This window comes from Colossoma macropomum, unplaced genomic scaffold (genome assembly GCF_904425465.1).
Source record: "Colossoma macropomum unplaced genomic scaffold, Colossoma_macropomum, whole genome shotgun sequence".
NCBI lineage: Eukaryota > Metazoa > Chordata > Actinopteri > Characiformes > Serrasalmidae > Colossoma > Colossoma macropomum.
In genome coordinates, this window is record NW_023494801.1 from 32893882 (window position 1) to 32921075 (window position 27194).

Below are 27194 nucleotides of genomic sequence, written 5' to 3' on the forward strand. Positions count from 1 at the left end.
AGCTGGAAGTCAGATATTCCAGTCTATAGTTGAACGCAGACTAAGCCCCACTGTTAACCTCATTAGCCTCACAGCTCCAGCTGTAAACCAATAAAGCAAACTTCAGATAACAAACACGTCTTGGCTGATCAACAACATCCAGGAAAAAAATGATCATGCAAATTTGATGAATCAGAAAATCATAACACATTTCCTTCCAAATTGTGGCATATTTGTGTGTGAAACTTGGTGTGAGGGAGGGTCTCGGAGCGAGCGGTGGGCAGGTACAATTTCAGTTTTTTAAGTGATATGATGAGTCATGTTTACAATCTGAGCTAGCAATGTAAAAAGGGTCAATTCTGACTTCAGACTGACTTTAAAATGAGATCAGTTCTGCATTTAGGTCACGAAATCTGCTCTTCTGTATGAAAGTCCTGAAGGGCCACGGATTCCAATTTCCACGATAAGTTATTTTCATTGGTTTTCCTGAGATGTCGAGCATCACAACGTAACCACTGTAGTTTTTTTGAGACATTTTATGCCATTATCACATCATAATGAATGTAATTTCAATAAAACAATGTTTGTTATGTTGTGATAATGATACAAACATTGATATCTTGAGACAAACACCCCTGTGGTAATGACAAATATCACAAGATCTCAAAAAAACAAGTGAAAATAACTTGCTATCATTGAAAAATGGAGTAAAAACGTGATTCCTTGGCCGCTTTAGAGCTTCCTTACTTCTGTCACAACAGTATACACTCTTAGCAAAAAAGGTTGTATACGGTACCACAAAACGGTTCTTTGGTGTGTAACAGTAGTGTAACTCTTTTTGGTGCTATATAGAACCCTTTTCAAAAAGGTTCTATATAGAACCATCTGCAGCATAGTCTACATCAATCTGAAGAACGATTTCACGATGCAAAGAACCATTTAATGATGCAGTTGGTTCTTTGAGTGTTCATGGTTCTATATAGATCTATTTTCTTTACTAAAGAACCCTTGAAGAACCATCTTTTTTAAGAGTGTACTTTCAATAAATTTACTCATGTTCTTATGTTCCTTGGGGCTGTTTGCTTGTTACATATCTATTACACACTTATTCAACACGCCCTGTGGAAAAAGGCCAAGCTCGACATTCTCTTATAAGAAGAAAAGAAAACGAACTAAAAAAAAAGGAGCCTGCAGAACTTAATCAAATCATAACGGGTGCTAAAATGCTGCTGCAGTTGAGCTTCTTGTGCAGTCTTTCTAGCGCTTTCAACACACTATCCGGCCATACCTGTTCCGGTTATTTACGAAGAGTGAAGAGGAACACGTGAGAAGCCTGGAGAACATGTGTTTCTCATGAGCGATTCTCAGAACAGGCAGCAGAGCCACCGTGTAAAGGAGGTGTCACACTTTTAACTTCTACATGTGTATCTGGAAGTGGCTGCTGGATACTGATCTTCATGGCTGACTTACATGCTTAGGTGGCCTCTCTCTCTCTTTCTCTTTCTCTTTCTCTCTCTCTCTCTCTTTCTCTTTCTCTTTCTCTCTCTCTCTCTCGCTCTCTCTCTCTCTCTCTCTCTCGCTCTCTCTCTCTCTCTCTCTCTCTCTCTCTCTCTCTCTCTCTCTCTCTCTCCATCCAAAGGCAGAGGAAGTCCAGATGCAGCTCCTGAGCCTGTTCTGGATAATATTACCCCTGCAGCGGGTGAGCATAGGGAGCCCATGTTATCCCCATTAATGGCCTTCATTCTCATACCTTTCTGCTCCATTTACCACATATTCTTTACCACCGACGCGACAGGGAGTTGGGAAACGGTGCGGGTGTTTAACGTCTGACATTTTCTTTTGCGTGTTAGACGAGCAGACGAGGAACAAGCCAGCCCCTAACCGTGTGTGCATGTTTTATTAAGTGCTTTTACAGTAGCTGATCCACATCTCCGCCTGCCCACTCTGCACTGGAGATACATTACTCTAATGCCACTCTCATTTGTCATCCTCTCTCTCTCTCTCCCCTGTCTCTCATTCCCCCTTTCTCTCTTTTCCACCACATACTGCACTGTGCAAAAGTCAGAGACCACCCTTCATTTATTTCATTTCCAGTTTAAACGGGCGTCAAGGACAAGTCGTTCATTTTCAGCATGAGGAAAAAAACAGAAAACATATTTAACAAAGCATTTTGTGTAGACACTGTTTGGACTCTGCAGACACACCTCCAAAGTTCAGTCTTAGAAGCTGGTTGATCATTTTCTGAAGTAATCAAACACATTCAGTGGTGTTGAGGTCTGGACTCTGGGGTGGTCAGTCCATCGTTCAGCTTCTTTGTTTGATGTGTCCGTCTCCTTTTCTCAGTGAGGTTCTTCTTGACAGCTACACATCCTTTCAGACCCACAGCGCTGAGTCGTCTTCTCACAGTGGAAGGATGGACAGAAACACCTGTGGATGTTTTCAGATCTGAAGCAGCTTGATTTTCTCCTCTCTCTCAAAGATGAAAGCTTTAAGTGCTGTTTATCTGATGGGGGCAGTGTTGGTGTCTGCCAGGTCTTCCAGGTGGTTGTTGGGAGGCACATTTTCTCTGTAGCGTTTAATCACTTTTTGAAGTTTTGGAAACTCCTGTTTTTTTTTATTATTTTGTGGATTTTCTTTTATCTATGTAATGTCCACAGAAAGATTTCCTTAAAAAAACTTGTACCTGACGGCTGTTTTGACTGGAAATTATATAAATGAAAGGTCGTGTCTCTGACTTTTGCACACTGCACGTTTAAAAGTAAAGGGTTCTTTCATGCAATGCCACAGAATAGCCACTCTGGCCCCCTAAAGAACCTTTCAATGGGTGATTTTTCAAAGAACAGTTTCTGAAATGTATGTGAAGAACTGTTTTCAAAGTCTGAAGGTATTGGGTTTTGGTATGGGTCTCAGCAGACATCAGCAGAAAATGCTAGATGGGGGATTAGAGGGAAAAACAACTGAATGTGATTCTATCCTGTAACAAACTTCTATTAAAATCAATTACTTCAAAGCTTAGTAGGTCTAAAAAGAGAAATATTCGATCAGCCAATATTCAAGATCTCAGTTTCAATATCATATAAGAAAGGAAAAGTTCTCTATTCTAAGCAAATTAAAGTTTTTTCTAGAACCATACAGCCATCTTAGAACCATTTAGGAGCCTCTTAATTCTGGAACATCTTAATTCTGTCTATAAATCTCCACCATTCAGTGCTCCACATCAGGGCTGCACCATATGTCGTTTGTTAATGATCATTAACAATACTGATTTTGCAGAAGGCTTCAATACACAAATGAGCATCTTAACCAATCACAGTGTAATTTGCTGTGTGATATGAGCATTCTGACCAATCACAGCTCTAGTTTTAATGAAGACATGGTAACACTTTATTTGGACAGACCACTGTAGATGCCTCACAGATCTTTCGTTTAACTGTCATTTAACGAAATATCTATTAAATTCGCCTGAAGTTTGGTCTTCTTCCAGCCTTAACATCAACCTAAAACCTAAACCTAACCCTCACCCCTGGTCCTAAGCCTAACCTTGGTACTAATCCTAACCCAAACCCTAAAACTGTTGAGAATCAACTGACTTTCACAAAGTAGTTTGTTAATAATATTGATAATCTATTGGGGGCTATCTGAAGAAAGCGAGACCGAAGGTTTTCATGCAGTCTAACAAAAGTAAAACAATGCTGTCCAATTACATTATTATGGAAATATTATAATATTATGGACGTATTAATTCACCTGTGCATCTTTAATAAACTGTGAGGCAATCATAATATGCAGTATTATAACCACAATACACAGTATTTTGTCCATATCATGCAGCCCTAATCTACATGTGCACACTTAAAATGATGGTTCTTTAAAGGGTTAGAACCATGAACAACTTTGCAGGATTAAAGGGTTCTTTGCATCGTGAGAGGGTTCTTCAGATTGTTGCTGTAGATAGTTCTACATAGAACCTTTCTGAAAAGGGTTCTACGTAGCACCAAAAAAGGTCCTTTAATTGTGTCAAGTTTTACATCGTAACAATACGCACTTAAAAAAAGATGGTTCTTCAAGGGTTCTTTAGTCAAAGAAAATGGTTCTACACAGAACCATGAACACTCAAAGAACCTTTTGCATGATTAAGGGTTCTCTGCATTGTGAAACCGTTCTTCAGATTATTGGAAAACGTGCTGTAGATGGTTCTATATAGAACCTTTTTGAAAAGAGTTCTATATAGCACCAAAAAGGGTTCTTCAATTGTGTCAAGCTTCACATTGTAACAACAGCAGAACCCTTTTTTGTGCTATATAGAACCCTTTTCAAAAAGGTTCCATGTATAACCATGAACACCAAATTCTACATTAGTCTGAAAAACCATTTCATGATGTAAAGAACCCTTTAATCACGCAAAAGTGTTCATGGTTCTATATAAATCTATTTTCTTTACTAAAGAACCCATGTAGAACCATCTTTTTTGTAAGTGTGTGCCTGGATCCAGCCTAGTTCCACTGTGTAGTTATGATGGGAAGTTTAATTCATTTTTCCAAACTCATTCTTTCAAACTTTTTATTTTAATGAATTTTTGTGCCTATAGAGGAAAAACACACGAGACGTCAGAGAGGTGCTTCCTAACATGGGGTGTTCTGTGATGCAAGATTAAATAGTAAAAGATTATTATTTGAACTGCATTAGAGTTATTCAGCCTTTAAACCAGAGGAAATGGAAACAACCAGTTCAAAGAATCTGACTCAAAGAAAAGGAATCAGACATCACTACTGTGTTGCTGCATAGAGTTTCATGGGTGGTGTTCACCATGAATCATGGAAAGCAATGAAACCTTTAAGTGCTGTTTATCTGATGGGGGCAGTTTTGGTGTCTGCCAGGTCTTCCAGGTGGTTGTTAGGAGCCGCAGTTTCTCTGTAGCTTTTAAGCATTTATTTAACTCCAGTTTTGGAAACTTCAAGGTTTTTTACATATTTTTTGGATCATCTTTTATCTAATGTCCATAAAAATATTTCCTGAAAAAAACCTTTGGGACTTAATTTTTACTAGAGATTAAATAAATGAAAGGTCGTCTCTGACTTTTGCACAGTGCACTTAAAAAAGGGTTTTTTCATGCAATGCCATAGAACAACCACTTTGGCTCCCTAAAGAACCCTTCAATGGGTGATTCTTCAAAGAACAGTTTCTGCAAAGTATGTGAAGAACAAGTCTAAAGATACTGTGTATTGGTCAGCAGAAAATGCTGGATGGGAGATTAGAGGGAATAACAATTCAGTGTGATTGTATCTGTAACAAACACAATTTAAAAATCAACTGTTTCAAAGCTTAGTAGGTTTGAAAAAGAAATACTGAACCCAGCAATATTCAAGATTTCAATTTCACCATCAAATCAGAAAAGAAAAATCTTTTCTAATCCAATTAAAGCTTTTTCCTAGAACCATGCAGCCAGGCTGAGAACCATTCTGAAGGTCTGACTAACAGACTGTCTGATTTGCTTGAAGGAAATTATTTGTGTTCATACAGTGAAAGAGCATTCCGGTTCGGTGCGAGAGCGTGTCCAGACGAAACATCCAACCTGAGACTGGCTCCAAGAAAGAGCTGATATCCAGGATTGTGTCATTTTTTTCAGGCTTTTGACCCTTTGCCCACACCCCCCCCCCTTTCCTGTTCCCTTTCAGCTGTCCTCGCGTCCACAAGCAGCTGGAAAATAAGTGCAAAAAGCCTTTTACTCATCCGAAAACTCATCCAAGAAAGCGAGGAGACAAATCATCAAAACACTACTGACTTACTTAGAGAACATCTCCGAGAAACCACACTGCTGAAGCCAAACACTCATTCACCCGTGGCCAAAGTATTCGGTCTGATTGTCAACACACTCGTGGAGTTGTCGGAGAAAGCAAACAGCCATCCATCAGAAAAGTGTTACGAAGGTGAAGCGCTGCGCAGGTGAAGAGTTTGTAAATGAGCAGAAGCGTGTGGGTAACAGGGAGGACGACATAAAGCTGGAGAGCCTTTAAACGAGGTGACAAACAGCTGAAAGTATGAACACTTCAGTGCTTCAGCACGTACGAAACAGGGCAGGGCGATATGATGATGTTTACCGTCCCTGTGAGAAACTACATCACATACTTTCGGAGGCATGACATGGATGTCGTCAGTACTTCAAGAACACCGACTGCATGATTTATTACAAGACAGCGTTTAATTGGATTTAACTGGATTAAACAGGATTTAGTGCAGTTCACTGTGTGAAATGTTGAACAAAATCACTGTAATCATAGTTTTCGTCATTATTTTGTTAAATGTGGCACTTTTCCTCTGCTCCTCAAACCACATACAGTCACATGTGAAAGTTTGAACACCCCCATCAAATTACACGTTTTGTTGAAGTTCTCTACAAGGAACATACATAAACATGACGTCTGCAATTTTCAGTGTCTATTTATTTGCTCGGTTGAACATACTGGAAAAAACAGAGAATATAAAATGGGACTTTGGCACACATTTATGTTTTATTTTCAGCAAATAAGCAATTATTAATGCACATAAAGTGCATTAAAATGTGCAGAAGAGAATGTGTTCACTTATTTTCACTTACAAAATCACATGTATTCTGAGCAGGGGAGTCTAAAATTTTTGTGCATATGACTGTATCATGATGCAGGCTGTGTTCCTTCAAAGTATTGTGATGTTAAAAGTAGTAAAAAAAGTGACCGTCAGAGCACAACGGCAGTTATTTTGACAGTATTTTGCTAAATGTGGCACTTTTACTCTGTTCTAACTCACCAAACCACATACAGTCCATGTGAAAGTTTGGCAGTCCTCAGTTAAGTCACATGTTCTGTTGATTTTCTAAGTGAAAGTAAGTTCTCTACAGGGAGCAGACAGGAATATGACATTTTCTGCAATTTTCAGTGTCTATTTATTTGCTCAGTTTAACATACTGGAAAACCAGAGAATATAAAACGTGACTTTTGCACACATTTATGTTTTATTTTCAGCAAATAAGCAGTAATTGGTGCACATAAAGTGCATTAAAACATGCACAAGCATGTTAACTTATTTTCACTTTGTGAGTTCAGATCATGCCTTCAACATGGTGGTGGTAGTATGAGGGAAGACTGATTGAGGGAGGGGGGAGAACTCTGAGAACTTGTGCTGGAGTTCTGGGCAGCTTTTACCTAGCTAGAAGGCCAGACCCCCTCATATGCAGAAGAGAATGCATTTACTTATTTACACTTAGTAAATCACATGTAACCTAAGCAAGCCTAAACTTTTGCACATGACTGTATCATGATACATGTTGTGTAACTTCAAAGCACTGCGATGTTAAATAAAGTGAATTAGGAGGTTTAATTAGTTAAATTACATGTTCTGCTGATTTTCTATGTGAAAATACGTTTTCTGCAATTTTCAGTGTCTATTTATTTGCTCAGTTTAACATACTGGAAAAACAGAGAGTATAAAATGTGCCATGACTTTTGCACAGGCCACATTTATGGTTCATTTTCAGCAAATAAGCAGCAATTAGTGCATCTAAAGTGCATTAAAATATGCAGAAGAGGATGTGTTCACTTATTTAGACTTACAAAAATCACATGTAATCTGACTAGGGGAGCCTAAGCTTTTTCGCACAACTGTATTATGACGCACGTTGTGTAACTTTTAAGTATTGTGACGCTAAGGTGAATTTAAGACATCAGTCAGACGATCTTATTCAGTACAACCTACAATTTGATCACATTACGCAGGTAGGCGAAGGCATTGTTAGGAGTCTTGCCCAAAGACTCTTTTTAGTATAGAGTAGAGTGCTTGACCAGGCGGGGGACTGAACCCCAGTCTACAGCGTAGAAGGTAGAGTTGTTACCCACTACACTATACCAACCACACATGGTAAATATAGTGAATTAGGAAAAGGAAAAAGGGACAGACAGAGCACAACTGCAGTTATTTAAAATCAGAGGTTGATTTACTCCACATACTTGAGTGCAATTTAGACAGATTTGTATTTGTGCTAAAGAAATATACATTTCTGCAGCTCCATTATAGTCATATTTTGGGTTTCATTTCATTCTGTTGTGCTGGTTCGGCTCCCAGACTGCTTTACTGGTGCTCACCCCTCTCATTTTGGAGCATTAGCATCTTGTTTTAGATCCAAAGGATCCAAAAGAGAAGAACAGAGTCTAACAAACTTCAGTTCCAATGCTGTACACTGTACACTGGAATGGTGCATTAGTGTGCATACAATTGCTTATATTGTGTATGTATATAATTATATATAATTAGAGTCTAATGTGTGTATATTAATATATATTTTTTCTTATATAAATTTTTTGTATATTTAAGTACTATAAGGGGGCTATGCCCACCTATGTAAATGTGATGTGACAATAAAGGTGATTTGATTTTGATTTGATAGATGCAGAATGGATGTTCCACTAAGGCTGGGCAGTATGACAATAATTATCGTTATCGTGACAAATTATGTCACAATATGCTTTACTAAGTATATTGTTGATATCATCTGTACTTTAACGCACTTCCAAACTGCATGTTTTATCACAAAGAGAGCATAATTAGTCAGGTTTAACTGGATTTAGTGCACTTCAGTGTGTGAAATGTTCAACACCAATCATTGTCTTCATTGTTATTGATAGTATTTTTTAAATATGGATCTATTTTGACTGTTCCAGTTTATCAGATGTCAGAAAAAATAAATATTGTGATTTATCGTGTATTGAAACCTTCCTGAAGTATCATAATATTGCATTTTTGCCATATCGCCCGGCTTTACATTCCACTAAAGGCAGTGGTCATAAAACCATTAACACTCACAGAACCATCTGAATGCCTAAATGGTTCTTCTCTATGATGGATCGTAGATGGTTGTTTAAAGAACCTTTCTTTTTTTAAAAAAAATGGTTCTATGCAGCAACAAAAAGGGTTCTCCTACTGTTCCAAGGCATAAAACATACTCTATTGAACATTTTTGCCAAGAATGACAGGAAACTAAGCACCTGGGTTTCTAATGGTACACACTTAGAAATGGTTCTGCAAGGGTTCTTTAGTAAAGGGAATTGTTCTGTTTAGATCCCTGAGTTCTGTATGCTTAAATGGTTCCTTGCATGGTGAAAATGGTTCTTGAGAATGTGCTGTCCATGGCTCTATGTAGTACCTTTTGAAAATGCTTCTATATAGCACCAAAAAGGGTTCTCCTACAATTTCAAGTCATAAAACCTACTCTGTAGAACTTTTTTGCTCAGAATGAAAGGGAACTCAGCACTTAAACAAGTTCTTCAAGGACACACTTAAAAAAACGTGGTTCTTAGGGGTTTTTAGTAAAGGGAACAGTTTTATTCTATATAGAACCGTTTCATGCTTTAATAGTTCTTTGCATGGTGAAATGGTTCTTTGGATTGACAGAGAATGTGTTGCTCAAGGGTCTACGTAGAACCTTGCGAAAATGGTTCTATATAGCACCAAAAGGGGTTCTCATACAGTTTCAAGTCATAGAACTTACTCCATAGAACTTAAGCCCAGAATGATAGGGAACTCAGGGTTCTTCAAGTACACACTTGAAAAAGATGGTTCTTAAAGAGTTCTTTAGTAAAGGGAATGGTGTTATTTAGAACCATGAGTTATGCTTACTCATGTGCTTAAATGCTTAAATGGTTCTTTACATGATGAAATGGTTCTTTGGTTTGATAGAATGTGTTGTTTATGGAGAACGTGAAAATGGTTCTATATAGCACCAAAAAGGTTTCTTCTACTGTTTCAAGTCACAGAATTTACTCTATAGAACTTTTTTTGCCAAGAATGAAAGGGAACTCACACACTTAAAAGAGATGGTTCTTCAAGGGTTCTTCAGTAAAGTGCTTAAATGCATGTCTTTGCATGGTGAAACGGTTCTTCAGGTTGACGGAAAATGTATGTGGTTCTATGTAGAACCTTGTGAAAATGGCTCTATATAGCACCAGGGTTCTTGTACTTTTACAAGCAACTGATTTTGGTGCTACGCAGAACCACAACACACTCTCCATCAATCTGACGAAGAATTTCACCATGCAAAGAGCCATTTGAGCATGCAGATGGTTCTATATAGAACCACTGGCTTTACTACAGAACCTATAAAGAACCGTTTTTGGTGTTAAGTGTGTAGGTAGGCACTTCTACTCAAGTGGTTTAGCCCGAGCCTCGACTGAACTGCCCCCATTTCTTCAACACGAAGGGCCCCGAGGAGGAGCTGCTCACAGCCTCTCAGCCCAATTATCTGAATTCCGGGGCTTGGAAGGCGGTCAGCTTGAAGGTGATCGACACCTGCGCGCTGTTAATCGCTTTCGGTACGAAAAACAAACGCGGTGATTCTGCGCAGACACCTGAGAGTTATTACGCTCACCGACACAGCGAGACCCTCACTTTCCTCCTTCACAGCCCCTCCGACTCGCAGTTACCCCTCACCGCTTACCGTTTAGGCGAGTTTCGGACCTCACGTCCTTTCGAATGAAACCACATTGATTCCCTCAGTCTAGAAGAATCGCCGAGTGAAGATGACAAGCTGTCGGAGCTTTGATCGTCCCGAACGCAGCCGAAAGTTTCCTCAAGTCATCTCCAAATCATTCCGCAGGCGTCCGCACACTTCTGTAAATCCACACATCGTGCGGGGGGAGGTAAGAACACTCAGTTAGCCACGTTTCGAGCTCGGAAAGTCCTCAGAAGGTACCACCAAAAGGAACCTCTCGCTCCCTTCGACAACTTACACGCAACCACAACACGGCTCGGTGAAGGAAACACAGGTAGGGCTTCCTCTCTTCCTCTCAGGAGGCTGTCCTCAGGTCCTCTCTGGACTGTCCGCGGGCTGTGGGACCGTGAAGTTTCTGAGGCGACGGTAAGAAGCAGATCCAGAGAAAAAGGGGGCTGGTTTCGAGAGGAGGGTGGGGGGGGGGGGGGGGGGGGGGGAGACATGAGGAGGGAAGAAAGGGACGAGGAACATCTGCTGGCTGGCTGTGGGTGTAGTTCTTGTCTATCCGCTGCACACAACTTTCACCTCTTACACACAGCAGAGTTCAGCTCGCAGAAGAATCACATGACTTCCACTTGCAGATAATCACATGAAGCGTTTTAGACACTTCACACGTTATTTTTCTCACCTGTGGACCGGTTTACGTTCTAGTTTTTCAATTGCGGTTTTCTCACACCGTGATTCGCTCATCTGCACGCTTTCCTCACATGTTTGAATATGAAGTCATATTAATATTCAAATTATGCCAAAAGCGCACTATTTACTTGTCTCATGAAATCACACTTACATTGTCACATGGGATTACGCTGTTTACATGGTCGCATGTGATCACATATTCATGTTATGCCACTTGAAATCACAATATTTACATTTTGCCACACATGATCCCGTTATTTACATTGTCACATGTAATCACATTATGTACATTATCACATGTAATCATATTCACATTATGTCACGTGAAATTGTGCTTTCCTTGTCTCGTGAAATCACATTATTTACATGGTCACGTGATCACATTATTTATATTGTCACATGTGATCACATATTCACATTATGCCACATGAAATCACAATATTTACATTGTCTCATGAAATCTCATTATTTACGTTTTGCCACGTGATCACATTATTTACATTATCACATGTAATCACATATTCACATTATGCCATATGTCAATTGTGATTTCATTGTCTCATAAAATCACATTATTTACATTGTCACATGTTATCACATTATTTACATGGTCACACGTGATCACATTTGCATTGTCACATTAAATCACATACTGTTCACATTGTGTCACATGTGATCACTTGCACTACACTACATGTGATTATGTTATTTACATTATGTCACATAAAATCACATATGATTCAAATTATGTCACGTGATCACATATCGTTCACATTATATTACATTGGATCACATATTCTTCTGCACCATGCCACATGTGATCACATACTATTTACATTATGCCACATTATCACATGTGCTTGCATTGTCACATGTGATCAAATATTTACATTATGTCACATGTGATTACATTCACATATATGACACGAGGTCACATATTTCATACATTATGTTATGCAGTCATGTCATTCCCATTGTCATATGTGATCACATGTTATTCAGATTGTGTCATGTGATCACATTACTTACATTATACATACATTATGTCTCACATGTTTGCATTACATATGCATGAAATGCTTGAGACTTTTCTGTAAAAGAATGTAGTTGCTTTCTCACCGATCAGTGCTGAATAGTAAGACACTTACTAGCCGCCAGTCTAATCGATGTGTTAATTGATATTACAGCTACAGACTCTTATGAGAAAGATCTTTACAAATATTACAGAATTTTCTACAGGTTTCCTATTGGATTATTATAAATTCAGATATCATAGTTTACTACAGGATACTATTTTACTAAGAGAATACTAAAAGGCAAAAATGTTATAGATTAGTATAGAAAACGTTATACAGGACTTCAGAAGCCGTATTCCTTATAGTATTACTATAGATCTTTTTTTGTGAGCAGGATAACTTCTTAATGTCTTATATGTCAACAATCTCCATAGTTTCATACAATAAATCTGTTTTTCATTAAAAAGGAGCTTCTATAGTGGAGCCCCAGCCCCCCTAGTGACGGGACCATTAGTTTATAGTTTACAGGCCTGATTTTCTTCATAGCAGCTGAGTGTTTCACTAAGACAGTCCAGGCTTTTTGGGCCTAATCTCTACGACCTTTATGTTGATCTCTCATACAGCCTGAAAAACTAAATATAGGCTGCATCAATTGAGACGTAGATCCGAAATGGTTTGGATCCACTCTGACAACATCAGTATGTGTTTTAAAAGAGCTGAAGGGTGTAATTTAGATGTACATCTCATTCTCCAGATCCTCAAAGGTTCAAATGCCAGCAGGTAATACTGTCTGATGGTCTACCTACATTAATAATGATGAGTGGAGACGTTTCCAGACAGGTACAGAAACATGCAGATTCATCTGCACGCCTGTGAAAACAGAAATCATTTTGGTCGCCCGGGAAACGGTGGAATAGGACACGGATGATTAAAAGTGTGGTTAGAAAAGCAGGGGGGCAACCTTGTGGACTTTCCAAGTTCAAAAACCTTTAAGTGGCTGGTTGCTCCACAGTGCGAGACCTGCAGCGGAAGACGAGCTGTATTTCCGCTCCATGTTGTTTTAAACCCTGATTAGACCTAACCTACACTCCAAAAGCTCTAAATACCTCCACTGGGTTAGTCATAGCATGTGACATCTTAAGCCACACCGATGGCCCACCTCTTATCTCACTCTATCTCTCTCTCTTCTTCTCTCACTCATATTCTCTTCCCCCCTTTCTCTTTTTTTCCTGACCACGCAGAAGTTTCCATCCCACCAAAGACCCAATCCCCCCCCCCACAAGTTTAAAAAGATGAAAGGATAAGAAAAAGAAAGGGTACAAAGGAGGGAGGTGTTGAGTTACAACCCTGCCCCTCTGAGAGTGTCCATGAAAGAGTTCGGGGATGGGAGAGATAGGTGAGAAAGAATGAGAGAAAGACTCGGAGGGAAAAAAGAGTTTTTCAGATGAGGAGTAGAGTCAATGAGGTGCTGCATGTCAGCGCGCACACACACACACACACACACACACACACACACACACACACACATACACTAACATACACACACACACAGGTTTGTTTTTATACAATGTCAGGACATGGGGTCATACATATGGCCCATATGGATTGTATATACATATCATTGGGGCAGCTTCAGACGCTTAGATTAGGCCTAAGCCTAGATTAAAAAGAATTTCCAAGTACCTATAGGTAAAATTCATACACTCTCTCTCTCTCTATATATATAACATACCATATACACCGATCAGGCATAACACTATGACCACCTCCTTGTTTCTACACTCATTGTCCATTTTATCAGCTCCACTTACTATATAGGTGCACTTTGTAGTTCTACAGTTACAGACTGTAGTCCATCTGTTTCTCTGATACTTTGTTAGCCCCCTTTTACCCTGTTCTTCAGTGGTCAGGACCCCCATGGACCCTCACAGAGCAGGTACTATTTGGGTGGTGGACCATTCTAAGCACTGCAGTAACACTGACGTGGTGGTGGTGTGTTAGTGTGTGTTGCGCTGGTCTGAGTGGATCAGACACAGCAGTGCTGCTGGAGTTTTTAAACACCTCAGCGTCACTGCTGGACTGAGAATAGTCCACCAACCAAAAATATCCAGCCAACTGCGTCCTGTGACCACTGATGAAGGACTAGAGGATGATTTGCTCGTGGACACAGTGTTTAAAAACTCCAGCAGCACTGCTGTGTATGATCCATGCCTGATCGGTGTATGTATATGTAATATGTTCCACAGGCATTATATATATATATATATATATATATATATATATATATATATATATATATATATATATATATATATATATATATATACATACATATGTGTGTATATATAGGAGAAGGAAAAAACATACTTACTTTTAATGTGAGTCGATGGAACCAGACTTTTTTCCAAATTCATTTTGGGTCATTTTCTTTGGTCCATTCATCATGAAATTTACTTACACTGTAAAGGCCAACAGACACTTTCAAACTGTGTCAAAAAATTGAGATACGAGGTTTTGCTCATACAGCAGCGATATATGGGTCACATTATTATTACACACAGTTATTATTGAGACAATACTTGGCGTGAAAATATAGAAAAACAGTTAAACACACACACACACACACACAGACACACCTTTACTGACACACTACTTTCTCTTAATCAACACACACACACACTGAGGGAAGTGTCCTCGCTCCTCTAAACTCTCCCTTCCTCCGCTGTGGTATTCCTCCCTCATGGCATTTGGTGTCATTCACTCGTAATCTCTCTCTCCCTCCCATCATTCTGCGTCTCTGGCTGTGTCTCAACACGCCCCGTATGCACTTAGTTATTTCAGCCCCAGGGCCTATCGCTGAGATAGAGGGAGAGAGAGAAAGCGAGCGAGAGAGGAGGCTGAGGTACTGAGAGAGATGACAGATGAACAAAAGTGTGGACGAAAGGACACGAATAAAAACTCACGCTGAGCAACAAAAGTGGTTTTCACAAACAAAAACTGAAGATATATGCACTGTACATACAGGCACACACACACCCTGACTCACACCCTCACACTCACTCATTCACCAACTCACTCACACTCACTACAGGGACAAGCCACCCATTTTTGATGCATTAAAATTCATGCAGTAAGATGTCAACAAGGTCATTCAGAGTGGTTTGGTGTGAAACGCTCTGTTCTAGAGAAACTAACAGAGTCAGAATTGTTCACAGTGGTGGTGATAGGAACCAGACGTCCACCTCTAAAAGCTCCCTCACAGAAAGTTATTACATGAGATGGTGATGAATGCAAAAACATTGCTTGATGTCTGAGATTGTTTTATTATAGTTATAAGAAGGTTTTGGGCCTAAATTATGTTTTTTAATACCCATTAATGGGGAGAGGTACATGCACGGTGTTTTACAGCAAAATAGTCCCCAAAGAAAACTTATTTATTCAGATTTTCTACTGTTTCACCATCATTAACATTCCATATAAAACTCAGAAGACGTGTAGGTTCACTGGTGGTTTTTGATAGTAAATAAAATGGCTATATTTGTTGTCATGACCCCTGGTTCCCATCACCACCACTGTAAAGAAATCTTTGTCAGTAAGTTTCTCTACAGTGAACCGTTTCACATCAAACCACTCTGAATGACTTTGTTTACGTCTCAAGCATGAAACTGTGCAGATATTTTGAAAAACCTGTGGAGCTCCCCTTTAAATAGCCATTCAGAGAAAGTCAGAGTCAGTGTTAATAATGTAAACCAGCAATTCTTGTTTATGCAAACGTCATTTTTACACCCTATGCCACAGATTGTTAAGGCACTCCTCTCACACACACACACACACACACACACACACACACACACACAGGAGAGTGCACACTGTTCCTCTGACAAAAGAACGGATATTTACAACCTAATCCTTCTCATTTCACTTGTTTCACTGCTGGCAATGAAAGAGTAATAATGCCGGTAATACCAGCGTCAAGCTGGTTCTTCCACATACTGAGGTTCTTTAACTTTTAGAAATCAAGAGTTATTACTTGTTTTGATATATTGCTCAATTATAATAACATAATATACATATTTAAAAACATAGTTAGTTATGCAATAAATCACATTTGCTTTTTACTTACATTCTGTATTGACATCTGACCAGTGGCAGAACTGCAAAACAGGGGTCCTCAATTTTCTTATTCTGGGGGGCCAAAGAGCAGTGTTTGTGGGGGGCCAAAGGCCAAAAAACAAAAGAGTGAACACATAAAGACGATAAGCAGGTTTCAAATTTTGTCCATTTAAAAAAAGGTATTTTAGAACATTCAACAGTATTTTGTTACTAAAATACATTAAAATAGATTTTTACAGACTCTCTGAAAAGACATGCTGTTTTTTTCTATTGGAAAAATCTGGAGAACACCACATCCTGTAATGTGCTCACCAAATATTATCAGGTGAGCAGCGGATACTTTGTGGTGAATACAGGATACTATCAGGTGTGCACCAGATACTATTTGGTCTATTTGGTGAGCAGCAGATACCTTTTTGGTGGGCAGCAGATACCTTTTTGGTTAACACCAGATACAATTATGTGAACACCAGATGTTGTCAGGTGAGCACCAGAAACTATTCAGTGAGCACTAGATACTACTGGCTGTATCTGGTGCTCATGTGATAGTATCTAGCACTCATTTGATAGTATCTGGCTTTCGGCTGACAGCATCTGGTGCTCACTTGATAGTATCTGGCTCTCACCTGACAGTATCTAGCATTCACCTGATAGTATCTGGCTTGCACCTGATAGTATCTAGCACCAACCTGATAGTTTCTGGGGCTCACCTGATAGCATCTAGCATTCACCTGATAGTATCTGGCATTATATATATATATATATATATATATATATATATATATATATATATCAAAGTCTCAAAGTTTTATTTAATTGTCACATACATAGTCATACACGGTAGAACTAGCACTGAAATGCTTGGATAACTGTGAAATATAGGGCTCAGAAACAGCAGTCAAATAAAAGAACAATATTATACAGAAAAAAATAACATATATATAAAAATACATATAACTTTCTGGCTGGTCAAAACAATCGTCGCTGGCCACACTTTGGGCAGCCCTACTATAAAGAATGGCTTTCTGTCTTTCTGCAGAACAGCACTGCATACCAGTAACATTTAATCAAATTTAAATTAAATGTGGTGAGAGTTAAGAATCTGCTCTTTCCACACAATTTCTCTGCTTGTTTCAATGATCTTCCAGTGAGAATGATTCAGATATAATAACAGCGTGTTGTTGCTGGTGTCAGCTGTGACTAAGAGTGAATATGAGCACAAAACAGGAAAAGCAACACGTAAAAGACATGAGTTATGGTGTACAGGGCAGAAACTAATCTGACCCCTGTAGAACTGTCTCCATCTATGACTCCAGTTTTTTCTTGCCCTTTAAATGTTTCCGTTGCAGTATGAATGTGACCAATGTTTATTTTTATAGAAACCCCACCTCACACCAGAACTGTGCAATTACGATCTGCTATGTAGCTATTGTGGCAATTATTGAAAATGGCAGGGCTGTCACGGAGACTTACACACACACACACACACACACACACACACACACACACACACACACACACTTGTTTTTAGTACAATGTCAGGACATTTGGCATACAAAGGTCCCTATATGTATGACACATGAAAGAACCCAAATGTAACATGTGTTGTATGTATTATATATACAGTACTGTGCAAAAGTCAGTTACAGTCAAAACAGCCATTAAGTACAAATAAATACATTTTTTTGCACCTGGAAATAAGCAGAAACATATTTAACCAAATACTGCAGAAAAGCCTCAAGAACTAAATCTAATCTCAGCTGTTTGAATGTTTCACTCTTTACCTTTATTCCAGCTTCCATTCTTTTCAGGAGACTTACTTTCAGTTTCTCAAAGAATCTGCAGACACACCTCCAAAGTTCAGTCTTAGAAGCTGGTTGATCATTTTCTGAAGTAATCTAACATCCAGTGTTGTTGAGGTCTGGACTCTGGGGTGGTCAGTCCATTGTTCAGCTTTTTTTTTATGTGTCCATCTCCTTTTCCACCCAGATATTATCAGATGAGCAGCAGATACCTTTAGGTGAATGCAGGATACTATCAGGTGTGCACCAGATACTATTTGGTCTATTTGGTGAGCAGCAGATACTTTTTTGGTGAGCAGCAGATACTTTTTGGTTAACACCAGATACAATCATGTGAGCACCAGATGTTATCAGGTGAGCACCAGAAACTATTCAGTGAGCACTAGATACTACTGGCTGTATCTGGTGCTCATGTGATAGTATCTAGCACTCACTTGATAGTGTCTGGCTCTCACCTGACAGTATCTACCACTCACCTGATAGTATCTGGCTCCCACCTGATAGTATCTGGTGCTCACCTGACAGTATCTGGCTCTCACCTGACAGTATCTAGCTCTCACCTGATAGTATCTGGCTCCCACCTGATAGTATCTGATTTTTCTCAGTGAGGTTCTTCTTGACAGCTACACATCCTTTCAGACCCACAGCGCTGAGTTGTCTTCTCACAGTGGAAGGATGGACAGAAACACCTGTGGATGTTTTCAGATCTGAAGCAGCTTGATTTTCTCCTCTCTCTCAAATAAATATGTATAAAAAATGCAACTTTGCATTGAGTTGGTCCTGAAAGTTTGGCCTACTTTTCTCTGGATTTCTCTCAGTCTTTGATATGTATGAAAACAAACACATACACACAAAATGCTCTGTCATGCCTGAGGTTAGACTTTGTCAATTACAAAACTCTCTGCAATGCAGTGCCATACCTTAATTACATCCATTTCTCCTTCTTTTCTTCCGCACTAATCCCATTTTCCCCTTCTTAGTCAATCCTCAAAACCTCTTTTATCCCCCCCTCCCTTTTTTCCTGAGCCCCTTTACCCCAGCCCAGCTCCAGCACCATTACCTCCCTCCTCTGGACCACACTGGGCCTTCGCATGTGTTTCCAATTTCAGTCACACTGCTCAGCTCACCGCGGTCTGACCTAATTAACTGCCCCCGACAGCAGCCACCGTGGCTGGCAGAGGTAGAGGTCAAAGGTCAGGGGTCACTGATGGGTACAGCGCTTCTGATGGATGCGTCTCTGGTGTCTCTGTCCTGCTCCTCTGTGGGGATGTTCCTTGCTTCGTGGCCTGTTATTCACACACTGCCCCGGTGCTTGAAGCCATTAGGGAGGCCAGTGAAGCCTGAAATTGGATTTCATAGCCATGAGCACTTTCATAGTCCAGAGCACTTCATATATTCTCACACAGAACGCATACAAAACAGGATCAGTCCAAGATCATCTCTCAGAGATACGGCTCATTCTACTGCATTGGTTCAAAGTCAGAGTTGAAACACATTTTGGACATTTTAAACCATCATAATACATTAATTATTTTATTAAAACAAATGATGGGAACGTTCCATTTTGTCACTACCAAAACAATCATAACACTGCCGAAACCTTACCAAATGTTTCAGTAGTGACTGTTTCTGTAGTGACAATTTTAGCTCATTTTGAGCAGAACTCAAAAACGCAGCCAGTTCATGACCAGCAAACACAGCTTTGAACTGCTGTGGTAATGAAATCATTATTTTTTTTCATTAAAACACAAAAAGTTTACTTAATATCAGGAAAAAAGTGTTTCAGTAGTGACAATTCCTCAGACTTTGGGACGCATTTACTTCAAAACAATGGGATCCAACTGCTCACCATGTGGCCATGAGGGACAGGGATGCAGTCTCACTTCCTGCTGTGATGGGATGCAGGGGCGTGGCTAAAATAAGGCCCTGCCCACATAGTAAAATCCTGTGTTTCGGTAGTGACATGAAAACGTGTGACAGAATTTATTTAAACGAGGTTTTTATCACTTTGTGATAAAATTGCGATACATTTAAATCTTTTACATTCACTAAAATTTGAAAAAACTTTAAAAAATTAAATATTGCTTTTGTATGTTTTTCATACTGTTTTGCAAAGTTTTTGAGTATTACTTTTGTGAGGTTTTGGACAGACACCTCCTGATACCCATAGCCTATAAATAATGATTTTGTACATATTTGGCTTAGTAATTTATCTACTACTGCATTTAGTTTAAGTAGATAATAATACGATCCTTGTAAATGTCTAAGGTCTGAATACTTAATTGTTTTTTTCTATTATTATGTCTTCTATTAATGTTTTTTCTTTTTATTATTTTTCACAACTGTATGACTGCAGTTTGAATTCAATAGAATGGTCTATATAATGTTCATACTGTATATTCTATTATTTAAACTTTGGATTTGATACTTTGGCCAAAAATCTAAATTGTGTAAATATTAGTATTTTATCTCTTAGTAGTCCATCAGACATGTTTTGCTCCAGAGCTTCGAGGCTAACATGGCTAACAAGCAATTAAAACCTAAAAAATGAACAAATTTACAGGCTTTAAGATGGATGCTGCTGTTTTTAGCTATGCTAACGTACTTTAGTCCATGTTTATAGATAACAGTGTATCATACAGTGTGAGAAACCTCATAATCAAGTATATTTAAAATTACCGAACAACTCCACCTATGTCTGTATAATTCAGTCAGCTTGAATGTAATCATTCAGAGTGGTCTTGATGTGAAATATAGCCATTTTATTTACCATCCAGAGCCACCAGTGAACCTACACGAGTCTTCTGAGCTTCATATGGAGTGTTGACGATGGAAAAATCAGGAAAAAAAATTTTTGGGGACTATTTTGCCATTAACAGCCTGCACATACATCATAATTGGGTTTTAGATCAATACCTCCTGAGAAATGATCATAAAACAGTGTCTCAGTCATCAGGCAGTGAATTCATAACCATTTGATGTAATAACTTTCTGTGAGGGAGCTTTTAGAAGTGGACGTCTGGTTCCTATCACCACCACTGTGAACAATTCTGACTCTGTAAGTTTCTCTAGAACAGAGCGTTTCACACCAAACCACTCTGAATGACTCTGTTTACGGATTTTGAACTTTTGAAATATCAGTGGAATTCCCCTTTAAGCTTGCATTTAACACAATGTTAATTGGTGTTCACAAGCTCTCATTACTTGTTAGCCACATTAGCCTCATAGCTCCAGTGTTAAAACTAAAGAAGATGCCAAACATGACTTGGCTGATCAACTATATTTGGTACATTTGTTTTTTTTTCAGACTATCGCTTTATCGCTTTTTTTCCAGACCTGACACGCATGGGAAGTTGAGTTTTGGGCTAAATGAGATGTGGAGAGCGATTTACGAGACTGGGGAGGAGCCATTGATTGTAGGAATGCCTTCATTATGGGAACAGTGGGTTTATTTCAGTTTGCTTGGTGACTGATGAGAAACAGGTTTGAATGTAAAGGAGAGTGTGGAGGCCGGACCTCACACTGAGCTGCCACTGAACTTTCTGACGGATAAGCAGCCTCGACGCTGGCCGCTGGCTGTATAACAGCTGATGCAGGGCTTATCGCAAACCACAGCGCTTTTTATTGGACTGATTCATTCAGAATTATGGTCTCTCTCTCTTTCTCTCTCCAAATTCTTCGAATTCATCCGTTTGAATTTGGAACTTTTATTGCCCTGTAGAATTTAATACTCTATAACAGCTCAGCAGTCATATAAGCTCATAATGATAATATAATGACATAATCACGTTTGTGAGACGAGGCCAATTAAAGTTCTATTGCTAGTTACGATTGGTGGCTAATTTTACGAGGCCTAAGCCCTGATTATGTTTTGTCTGCTCAGAAATAATAGGCAGGAAATGAAACCAACTACGTAGTCGGTTCAGTTTCTCGGCCTTCATCAACTCTCCCCAAAGAATCACTCAGTCAGACAGTCTGATTTTATAATGAACGGGTCCCAGAGAGTAGGATGAGATTTAACATGGCCAGATCTCTGCGTAGAAACAGCTGGAGCTGATGTTTTTCTGGTGCTTTTTAGTTTTGTGCCTTAGTTTTCCCGCTGTGGTCCTGTGGGGCCTGTGCTCAATTACTGATCGCAATGCAATGGAAGGAATTTTAAATGGAGAAAAAAGGCTAAATACATGTTTTAGATGCATGTTAGTATTTATATATGCTTTATATGGTACTTAAAGGGCTCATATCCTACATTTTTCTTTTGTCTTTTTATGCAACATTAACATTTTCCAAACTCATTTTACCTCATATTTTTATTAAATAGGCTGTTTTTGTTACTGTGCCTTTAAGACTCTGTTCTGATTGGCTACCCTATTTTGTGCCGCATTTAAAAGGCCGTCTTGGCTGGAAATATATAACTTCAGTGTAAATGGGCAGGGCTAAACTGCCATAGGCTGAATAGGCAAACATATGTAAATGGAATATGTTATCTGTGAAATCAAAAAAAGCTAGTTCAAAATGAGCTGATTTTGCAGCTTAGTATGACCACCTCCTTGTTTCTGCGCTCATTGTCCATTTTATCATCTCCACTTACTATATAGGTGCACTTTGTAGTTCTACAGTTACAGACTGTAGTCCATCTGTTTCTCTGCATACTTTGTTAGCCCCCTTTTACCCTGTTCTTCAGTGGTCAGGACCCCCATGGACCCTCACAGAGCAGGTACTATTTGGGTGGTGGATCATTCTCAGCACTGCAGTAACACTGACGTGGTGGTGGTGTGTTAGTGTGTGTTGTGCTGGTCTGAGTGGATCAGACACAGCAGTGCTGCTGGAGTTTTTAAACACCTCAGTGTCACTGCTGGACTGAGAATAGTCCACCAACCAAAAATATCCAGCCAACAGCGTACTGTGCAGCGGCAGATGAGCTATCGTCTCTGACTTTACATCTACAAGGTGGACTGACAAGGTAGGAGTGTCTAATAGAGTGGACAGTGAGTGGACACAGTGTTTAAAAACTCCAGCAGCACTGCTGTGTCTGATTTACGGAGCCCCTAAGAGGGCGTGGTTAAAAAAAAAAAGGTAATGACATTGTGTTCCCTCGCAAATGTTTTGCATTACGATGCAAACGGTTTGCATTCACTTGTTAAAGCTGTGCTTTGCTTAAGGTCAGACATGAAGCAGCTCATTGAATTTTATGTTGATCTTGGATGGAAATATGAAGACATGGTGCCGCTTCTCTAAATCAAACATGATTCTGCTGTTAGTGACTCAAACTGAAACTGAGGTTGAGAGTCCTCGTACAGTAAAAGCTACATTTACAGAGACTGTAGAGAACAACTGCTGAATAAACTGAGCACAGACAGTGAAACTGGGGAAACAGCTTTTAACGTTAAATATGCTAAAAACAAAGCTCTAATGTAGGCAATGTCGTTGGGCACCTCTGGTCCTACATGTGCTTGCTGTCTGACGAGCATATATTTTGCAAGGGAATGCAAAACATTTGCGAGGGAACCTTAGGGGCTCCGTACTGATTCACTCACACCAGCACAACACACACTAACACACCACCACCACGTCAGTGTTACTGCAGTGCTGAGAATGATCCACCACCCAAATAGTACCTGCTCTGTGAGGGTCCATGGGGGTCCTGACCACTGAAGAACAGGGTAAAAGGGGGCTAACAAAGTATGCAGAGAAACAGATGGACTACAGTCTGTAACTGTAGAACGACAAAGTGCACCTATATAGTAAGTGGAGCTGATAAAAAGGACAATGAGCGTAGAAACAAGAAACAAGGTGGTCATAATGTTATGCCTGATCGGTGTATGGACAATATATATTGCAAAAAAGTGAAGAAATTGTGGTTTTCCAAGAAACAGGCCCTGTGAAATGCAATGAATGATATTTAAATTGAGTAATAATTTACACTTTACAATTATATGTAAGTGCAAATAGCAAAAAGTACAAAAAGTATAAAAGGTTAAAAAGTTTAAAAAGCTACTATTCTTTATTCTAGTTTAGTTTTCACACATTGCGTCACGCTCTAGCAGTCTTTAGAGAGTTACTTAATGAACAGGGCTCGTTTGATCTTTGGCCGACAGAAAGGCTTTTGCATCACCATTGTGTAACAAAGTAAACCTGACCTGCTCACCACAACTCCTGCACTTCTTTTACAAGCTGTATCATGTTTATATCTGTTACACAAGTCCTCTTCCGCTGCAGATGTGGATTCAATACCATGTTGCGGAAATGAATTCATTGTTTAGTTTTGCTCGGCTGATTTGGAGCCGCTGTCGTACGTGGTTTGGATTCTTCTTCAAGGCAGCTGAACCGTTACTCCACGTCATGTCCACAGTGCTCCACAGCTTTTCTACATTGCTGACTTGATTGGAGATGTTTCATCAGATTTCATTGTCCAGAGCAACTGACGTCTGAAAAAGCACCGAAAGCACTGATCCATTGAGAATTCACCCACACTCGCTTCTCCTAAAGGAACAAAAGAAACACATCTACACGTTCTACCCCCTTACCCCAAATGTAGTCCATCAGCCACGACATGTTTGGCGTCTGAAGTGTGTTTATTTACTTTTGCACTGGAGCTATGAGGCTAAAATAGCTAAGAAGTAATGAAAGATTATAGACCTACTTTAGCGTCATGCTAACTGCACATCTACAAATCTCCATTGTGGCCTCAAACTGGGACAAATGAATCATAAATAGACTTACATAAGTCGATAAAAATACATCACATGCTACAAACAGCAATAATACATTTTACTAATGATATATTTTCTTCATATATAGTGCCTTCTCCAAGACTTTAAGACGCCTCACGCACATCCATTGTATGCTTTACATACATACAAAGCAGAAAAAAAATGTGGATATCCATAATTAAAGGCATTTACAGTCACAGATAAAACAGCTATCCAACTATTGTGGTGCTGGCAAGTAGTAAGGAACAGGGGATTCCACCACAAGAAGTGCTCTTTATTAAACACCAGGCAGAAAAGCACATACAGAGGCACAAACCCACGGGGGAGGTGACTATTAGCCACAGGATTCACCTTCATGGTAGACCAACTCCCACACAAAACACTGTACACTGTTAGAATTAAAGGTGCTCTGCAGGTACATTTTTATTCATCAAGGTACAAACAGTGTAAATGTTCCCTCAAAGGTCCAACAGTGGTTTTAAGGTCTGATTGTGAACCTTAAATAAGTTTCTCCAGGTGAAAAGTTCGTATTTGTACCTTTTCATAACCGAATGTTTTAAACAGAACAGTAAAATAAAAGCCTGGAGACGAGACGGGGTGTGTGGAGTCAGTACAGCTTAGAACATATCATTTCAGTGAATTATGGTTCAGTTATGTTCCCTGACTAAAGGTACTGAGATGGACCCTTGAGGGTCCCACCCCAGTGACAAGAGGGGGACTGCCCCAGTGACAGTTTCATTTCTTCTGAGAGTGTAGCTAAACCTGCACCCCGACACAAAACAACACAAATAACACATATACACAACTTATACTATGGCTGCTCGCATGGCCATGACTTCCGAGCTTCTCTGAGGCAGCGCCAGCCAGTAGCAGGTCACTACAATATGCATCACTAACAAGATAAGTTTAAAGAAGAGATTTAAAAAACTTCACATTTTCTGCTGCTAGTAAAGTATTACAGATACTGTAGTAAGTAATCCAGTAAGACACGGGTAACCAGTACAGAGTGAAGACTCAAACTGATCTGCTTTTGGAGGCAAAATTTTTTGCCATTCTTCTATTACACAATTCCTCAGTTATAGGTCTCTCTTGGTGGTATTTTGAGCTTAATATTGCGCCAAACGTTTTCAGTGGGAGATGGTCCTGGACTGCAGGCAGGCCAGTCTAACACCAGCAATTTCTGATCACACAGCCATGCTGTTATAACACATGCAGAGTGTTTTTTGCTGTTGTCATGTTAAAATAAGCATGGATGTCCCTGAAAAGGTCTAAGGCAGCATGTCTTGCTCTAAAATGTGTTCAGTGCTAATGGTGCTTCCACAGATGTGCAGGTTACCCTCCATACCATGGCAGATGCTGACTTGTGAACATAATGCTTGTAACAAACTGGATGGTCCTTTTCTTCTATTGGCCTAGAGAACTAGCTGTCCATTGTATCCTATAAACAGAATATAACATTTGACTTGAAGTCAGACCACAATACACATTTCCTCTGTGCACAAGTCCATTTCAGATGAACTCAAACCCAGAGAAGTCGGCAGTGTTTCTGGACGTTATGGACATATAACATCCATTGTGCATAGTACAGTCTTAACCTTTCAAAGTATTACTGAACCTATGTGGTGATATCCATCATTCATTTGTAGTTTTTGGCCTTGTCCTTTACACACAGAGATTTCTCTGGATTCCCTGAATCTTTTGATGTTATTATGCGCTGTAGAGTGTGACCTACCTAAAATCCTTGATATTCTTTTTCTTAAACTGATCGATTTCTTGTCTTGACCCAATCTTGCTCATAAAGGACTTGACCTTTCCAGGATGCTCAATTTCCTAGTCTTAACTGCTCCTGTCCCAACTTTTTTTGAACATGCTGCGGGCGTCAATTACAGAATGAGTGTGTTATCAACAATGAAGTTGAATGAATAAAACATTAAAAATCTTGTCTTTGTACTGTTTTCGTTCAAATACTGGTGGATTTATAAAACACTGCTTTCTGTTTTTTATTTGCATTTTACCAACTGTCCCAACTTCGTTGGATTAGACCATCAACAGTGCCATTGCTATTTTGAGCATACTATGTCGTGCACTAGCATTTGGATTGAGACACAGCCTGTGTGTACATACACAGGCACCGTTATGGTGATGGGGGATACACATGTTTTTTCTCATTTACAGCTAGTTTCAAAAAGCAATTAAATATGCATCTTTATTTTATCCTTCAGTTAGCCTACAGAAGACACAATAAATAAACAATAGGTTGTTTTCTCTTGGTTTTATTTGTGTTGTATGTGTACAGCACTTAACAAGTTAATGTTCATGTATTATTTATGTATTTTCTTTAAGTATGAAGAAACATGTAAAAACGAATGAAATAAACAGACAATTCTCAACCTGATTTAAAACACACAGCAAAAAAGGGGAA

General features: G+C 39.3%; 2 protein-coding genes across 2 annotated transcripts in view; one reads left to right on the forward strand and one right to left on the reverse strand.

The window, feature by feature from the left end:
• The window catches only part of LOC118820922, a 29727-nt gene extending 18819 nt beyond the window's left edge, over positions 1-10908 (reverse strand). Inside the window, exons 1-2 of the mRNA XM_036589261.1 lie at positions 10734-10908; positions 10442-10614 (exon numbers count right to left, since the gene is read on the reverse strand). The gene's annotated coding sequence lies outside the window, so the exon portion shown is untranslated. The remainder of the gene's footprint in view (positions 1-10441; positions 10615-10733) is intronic.
• Positions 10638-27194, forward strand: part of slc1a9 (solute carrier family 1 member 9) — a 66202-nt gene continuing 49645 nt past the window's right edge. The window contains exon 1 of the mRNA XM_036589259.1: positions 10638-10769. The gene's annotated coding sequence lies outside the window, so the exon portion shown is untranslated. The remainder of the gene's footprint in view (positions 10770-27194) is intronic.